Source organism: Hipposideros armiger, unplaced genomic scaffold (assembly GCF_001890085.2).
Source record: "Hipposideros armiger isolate ML-2016 unplaced genomic scaffold, ASM189008v1 scaffold_541, whole genome shotgun sequence".
NCBI lineage: Eukaryota > Metazoa > Chordata > Mammalia > Chiroptera > Hipposideridae > Hipposideros > Hipposideros armiger.
Genome location: NW_017731891.1, coordinates 23,165 through 30,275, shown reverse-complemented (window position 1 = coordinate 30,275; position 7,111 = coordinate 23,165). Strand labels below are relative to the sequence as shown.

Here is a 7,111-nt window from a genome sequence, read left to right as displayed (position 1 = left end):
AACTAACTGAAGCTCTTAATTTCAATGTAGTTCAGCTTATCAATTTATTTCCTTCATGTGCCCAAGACCACGAAGAAATTCTCCAGTATCATTTTTATATATCAGTTTTATAGTTTGTCTTTCACATTTAGGTATAACTGCTTTTTGAACATGGGTGAACGGGGGCACAAGTTTATTTTTTTTCTTATGGATATCCAGCTATCCCTGAACAATTTATTGAAGAGACTATTCTTTTCCACTTACTATAGACATTTATTGCATCAATATTTGTGCTTAAACAAGAGTGTATTTTTTAACATGAAAAAAGAAACCTGCAATCACTGAAACACATTTATCTAAAGTTATGAATTTTCTAAAGTTTGGAGAATGTCAAACCAACCTAATTATTTCTATCTTTTCTTTTACAAGGTGAAGGAGCAAATCTTTGAGTTACCTGATGACTATCCCAAAAATCCTAAAGATAGTTTATGTATATAGACATGTTAACATTTTTATTAATCTGAATTCAAGCCTAAATTTGGGTAAGGCAAAAATGAAGAATTTTAAGATATGAGTGTATATCAAAATCATCTAAAGGCAAACAATAGTCAAAAAAGAGTTGTTATGAAAGGATACAGCAGTAAGAAACAATGATTATTAAAATCTTTAAACTTTTTTCATAAATTAGGAACATTTATTAAAATAAATTAAAGTGGCAAAGGCACAAAGAATGTATACTTAGAATGGATAAAGAAGATGTGTTATATATACACAACGGAATACTATTAGGGCACAAAAAAAGAAGGAAATTCTGCTATTGGCAATAACATGGATGGAACTTGAGGGTACTATGCTAAGTGAAATAAGTCAAACAGAGAAAGACAAATACTATATGGCATCACTTATATGTGGAATCTAAAAAAGTCTAACTTATAGAAACAGAGACTAGAATGGTGGTTACCAGGCTCTGGGAAAGGGGAGTGGGGTGTGGGAAATGGGGAGATATTGGTTAAAGAGTACAAACTTCCAGTTATAAGATGAATACATTCTGGGGATCTAATGTTCAGCATGGTGACTATAGTTAATAATACTGTATTATATACTTGAAAGTGGCTAAGAGACTAGATTTTAGTCACCACAAAAAAGAAAGGGTAATTATGTGATGTGATGCTATGGTGGCAATCATTCTGCAATGCGTAAGTGGGTCAAATCAACACTTCGTATATTACACAATGTTATATGTCAATTACGTCTCAATGAAGCTGGAAGAAAAAAAGAACGTATAGTTAAAGGTCTATCTTTTTCTAACTTTTTGAAATAGTTTATTTTTAATTAAACTTATATTTAATTAAATTAATCTTAATATGCTTTTATATGTCCGTGTTTCAAAATAATACATATATAAATGCATATTAAATTTAAGGCTTTCAACTTCACTTTTAAATATAGTTAAGTTTATCAGCATGAAACTCTTTTATATAGGTGTGTGAGATATATATATATATATATATATATATATATATATATATATATATATATATATATATTTGTTGAGTGTCAGCTCCAAATTAACCTTTCCATGCTCTGCTTTATGATACTGCAATCAGATCCTATAAACATTTCTCCTTTGCTGGGCAGTATGCTGTTAGGCTTTGTCAGTGGAAGGTGCTAGAGGAACAGTGCAGAAGCCAGGGACTTCGCTTCCTGTTTCCTTCTCTTCTTGCTTCTGTGGTACTTATCTGGCATTCAGGACACCCAGTGGTGTTGACACCCCAGCAAGTTTCAACTGTACCCCTAAGGACAATTTCTCAGTGAGTTTAGTAGTATCACACCGGGGCTCCCCAATGAGTTCCACCAGTGACCCCAGCTGAGTCTCCCTCTCTCTCCATGGAGTTTTATTTATTAAATACTTTATAGTTAATTACAGTCATTAGTCTTTTCAGTGTTCCAGTTGTCTCAAATTTTGGTGGGTGGAAGCTTCTTCAAGCTGGCTACTGTGTCCCTTTGTGTCACTCCTGTTAATCTGTAAATTCTTTGCTTTCTGATGTAACAAGATGTCCAAATGCAATTGATTCAGTAACATCATTTTCAAATGATAGTTTTAATCCTTCCTATTTATTTATTTATTTTAGCTGAGTCATCCTCCCACCTGTTGGCAACTCAGCGGCAGCTCAGGGCTGGGACCACTGTTGCTCAGAGCTCGCACTCTTGAGTGAGCTCTTAACCAACTGAGCCATTTGGCTGGCCCATAATCATTCCCATTTAATATGTAAAACTTTTCTTCCCTCCCTCTCTTCCTCCCTCCCTCTCTCCTTCTCTCCCGCCCTCCCTCCCTTCCTCCCTCCCTTCCTTCCTTCCTTCCTTCCTTCCTTCCTTTATTATTTGCTTTCCTGAACTTTCTAGAAACTCCAGTAAAAAGTTGAATACAAGTGGTACTAGTAGGCATTCCTGTCATAGTCTTTGCTTCAAAGTATACTTTTAGTGTTTCAGGTTGGGTATGATGTTGGTGGATACTTTTAATCAGCTTAAGGAGATTCTTTTCTATCCTAGTTTGCTAAGAGTTTTTGTAATAATAGACGTTCATTTTTATCAAAAACTATTTCTGAATCTCTTAAGATAACCATATAGTTTTTCTTCTTTATGCTATTTGTGTGGTGCTTTACATTGATTGTCTAATGTCAAACCAATCTTGCATTTTTGAAATAAACTACAGTAAAACCTTGGATTGTGAGTAACGTGGTTTGCGAGTGTTCTGAAAGATGAGCAAACATTTCTAATACATTTTAACTTGATAAATGAGTGATGTCTTGAAGTACAAGTAGTTTGTTTCTGGAATGAATTATGCTCACAAACCAAGGTATTAGTATATTTGATTGTGATGTATTACATTTTTATCTGTCTCTGAACTTTATTTGCTAATGTTTTGATTAGGATTTTTGAATCTGTGTTTATTAGAAAGATTGGCCTGTGATTTCCTTTATGTATATCTCAAAGATTTTTGTGTCGAGGACATGCTAGCCTTATAAAATGAGTTCCTTTTCTATTGTCTGGATGAATTTGTTTGATGAGAAAGATTAAAATTATTTCTTTCTTGAATAGTTTTTAGAAGTCTCCAGTGAAGTCATCTGGGCCTAGATGCTTGGTGGGAAGATTTGTATTACTGATTCCATTTTTTAAATGCAGGTTTTCTATTTTTGTTTCTAAATCACATTTGATTGGTTATGTTTTTAGGAGTTAGTCTATGAGTATTTCAACTAAATTTTCAAATTTATTGGCCTTAAATTGTTTTTAATTTCTTCTTATCACCTTTTTAATGACTGCAAGATCTGTAGTGATGTTTCCTTTTGCATTCCTGATTACTTGTATGTTTTTCATTTTATGAGAATTATTAATTCACCTAACAGTATTTGGCCTTTTTGATCTCTTCTATTACATAATTGTTTTTAATGTCTTTTATTTATGCTGTTTTATTTATTATTTTCTTCCACATTTGTTTGTTTTATTTTGCTAGCTTTGGAATGGTTTGGAAGTTATATAGTATATTTCTTTTCTTTTAGTGCTTGCAGTAGAAATTACAACATGCATTGTTACCTTATCAAAGTCTAATATTGTTAAATACTTTAGTCTCTTCTTCTTGGCTGATTATAAGGACATTAGAATAGTTTAAAATTCATTCACACCTCTTTTGACTTATACGCTGTTATTGTTGTGTATTTTAATTCTTTATATATTTTAAAAACCAGAAAATTTATTAATTTACAGTTCACTATTAATTTACATAATTAATATTTATTTGAAGTTATGTTCATACTTGCTAGTATCTTTGCTCTTCATATTTTCTTGTATCTCAGACTTTTCATTTGGAATAATTTTTTTTCTTCCTAAAATACATCTTTCAGAATTTCCTTCAGGGCAAATATGTTTGTGAAAAACTCAAGTTTTATTTGTTTGAACATATCTTTATTGGATTTCTATCTTTATGGATATACTAGCTAGATACAGACTTTTAGATTTAAAAAAATCATCAAGACAGTAATTTCATTGCATTCTGACGCTTGAAAAGTATAGCTGCCGATCAATTATTTAAAGATAATATGTCCTTTTTCTTTAATTGCTTTTGAGATATCCTCTTTGTCCTTGGTTTTCTGAATTTTCACCATGATGTACCTAGGTGTGGTACCCTTTTATTTTCCTGCTTGAGATTCATAGAGCTCCTTGAATATGTGATTGGTGCCCTTCTGTCATTCTAGAAAATTGTCCCTGTCTCATCAAGTATTGCTTCTTCCCTCCTTTCTCTACTCTGTTTTGTACTCTGATTTAATGTATGCGAGACTTTCTCATGTGGACGTTTTCTGTTACTTTCCTTTTTATTTTATTTTTTTATTAAAATTTATTGGGGTGATAGTGGTCAACAAAACTACATAGGTGTCAAGTGTACAATTCTATAATATATCATCTGTATACTGCATATATGTTCACCATTTTCTGTTACTTTCTGTACTAAACTTTCTATTTCAGGTATGTCTATATTTTCAGTTAACATAACAAGCCCATGGTACAACATACTAAACCATAAAGACTTTTGGAAGTACAAATTGAAGGAAGGTTATAACTTTACTAAGTTACAAATTTTTGGCAAATTAATACAGTGCTTGTTAATACAATAAAACTATATCTAGTGGTGATTTTCTCTCCAAAATATCATTTAAGTCTCAAATTAAAACACTGTGGTTCTTAATGGGGTTTGTAACAGAGCAGATTATTTTATATAAATTAATATGCATTTAAAAGTATACAATTTTTCCTTTGAAAGTGAGTTCCTTCAAGCAAGCCGTTGGAGTTTACCACAGCAGGGCAATTGTGTGTACATAAGTGGTGGCTCTGCTTTGTTCTGAGATTGGTCCAAAGCCAGATAGAGCGCCAATGTGTAAAAAGCTTTAAAATTCTACCTTCAGGAGATTGAATATGCCAATGCCAATTTCAAAGTACTTTTTCAAAAATTATTAAATTTTTACATAGATACTGGGACCCTCAAAATTAGGTGAACATTTTGAACAACCCTAATTTTGGATGATTTCTTTTATGTAAAAGCCTGTACCTCTTTGATTTGGTCAGAAATCACATAGCCTTTCTTCTGGTTATTACAAAAAATTCTACCTAAAATGTAGTTGTATTTTTTTTTAAGATTTTTTTTTTTATTGGGAATTGGGGGATGGGAACAGAGCTGGGGAATTGGGGGAAGGGGAACAGAGAAGTTGCTGTTGTTTTGTTCTTCAATCTAGTTGTGGAGGATGTTGCTTCACTGGCCCAAGTTGACACCATCATCGCGCTCTTCCCGGGCGAGGCAGATCAGTCGCCTGCTTCTAGACGGCCGTTCACTGCGGCTGCTGGCCGCTCATGCTGGCTACTGGCTACACACGGTAGCCATGGCAACCCACTGCCACAGGGGCTGCAGCCTATGCCGCCGGCGACTCATGGCAGCCCAGCTCCAGGTTGAGCTGTTGTTCAGCATCTTAGCTGTGGAGGGCAGTGTCACTGGCCCTCATATGTGGGATCCAAACCAGGGTCCTCCTGCGTCCCAAGCCAGTTCTTAACTATCGCGCCACTGGGCCAGCCCTGTAGTTGTATTTTTAAAATAACAAGTAAGTGTATTGCCAGCTTAGAGATACCTGGGGGACCCATGTTATATCCCAATTTTCATTACCATTTCTTTTCAAATGCTGCTGCAACTGTGAGTGTCCTTATCTTCGTGTTGCTGAAGCCATCAACTTATCAGTGTTGGCATTTAATTTATAATATGTATTATTCATTCCATTGATTCTCAGCCTTTATTACCATTTGAAGATCTGGCACTTGCCATTGGCCCTTCTAGGAAACTGCTGAGACTGATTTCTATCGAAGTCATTATGACTTCTTGAGTCAAAAATGTTTTTTCTGGGTCTTGAGGATGTGGTTTGCATTTATCTCCCATCTACTCAAAACATATTTATAAATGAAATTAGTAGATTTGAGTTCCAATATTTTCTCTGCAGGATTAACTACAGAATGTTCTTACACATATGCATTGGGTCTTGCTGCAACAATAAGTGAATTCACAATGGAAGGCAGTTCCCCCTCTATGCTGAGAAGTCTATGGCTGTGCAACTTTCCAGAAGGATTTATATGTCTTTCCAGTTCTTAGGGTTTGGATATATCTGCATTGTAGCTGTTGTAACAATTTCCCATGGATGTAAAAGAAATGTTCTGAAATCTAGATATTCATGGTGGTGGTGACCTATGTGATGGCCATGTGGTACTAGGAAATAATGAGGCTGAGACGGCACCTGCTCCCCACCGTTTCATACCCTCCAGCCATCTCACTATATTTTTAAATGATTTTGCATCTCCATGCTACACTCTGTGAAATTTCTTCTGACATATCATCCAGTTCAATCATTCTCTTCAGTTGTGTCTAATCTTCTGTAGAACTCATCCATGTAATTTAAAAATTTTTTTGCTTTTATTTCTATAAAATTCTATTTTTGTCTGCTTTGCCATTTTCATATACTTTTTTTTTTCTGTTTCTTCAGAGATCCTCAAGTTTGTCTTTTGTTTATTCAAACATAGTGAGATGATGACTTTACAGGCTCTTTGGTAAGTCTGATATCTAAGCCTTGTGAATTTCTGTTATGTGTTGTTTCTGCTGTTTCTTCCTAGCTTCCTTGTGTGTCTGGTTGTGTTTTACTAGATACTGGGTGTTTTGTTTGAAAAAATATTGTAGGAATAATTTGGGGCCTATAATTAATTCAGGAAGCTTCATCCAGAAAGGATTTGTCATTGCTTCTCCCAGGCATGGGGATGCTACCAATTTTAAATCAACTTAAATCAAGTTTAAGGCTTGAGATTCACTAGATGGCCCAGAAATAAAGCTCAGGTGTGATTTCACGTGAGGACTGAAACTTTCCTGGGCCATCTCCTCACAGTAGACCCTTTAAGTTTCCATCTTATTGCAGGGAGAGTTTCTTATTTATATCCCCATGATGTTTATATTCACAAGCAAAATGCTCTGGGCTAGGTACATATCCTTGGGGCAAATATATCGTTTTTTGCCTTCTTTTTTTGTTTCCCAAATTATCATTTTCTCTTTAGTTTT

At 34.4% G+C, this 7,111-nt stretch overlaps 1 pseudogene; it reads right to left on the bottom strand.

The window, feature by feature from the left end:
* Positions 1-5,720: 5,720 nt before the first annotated feature.
* Positions 5,721-6,241, bottom strand: LOC109396753 (PRELI domain containing protein 3B pseudogene; annotated as a pseudogene).
* Positions 6,242-7,111: the final 870 nt, after the last annotated feature.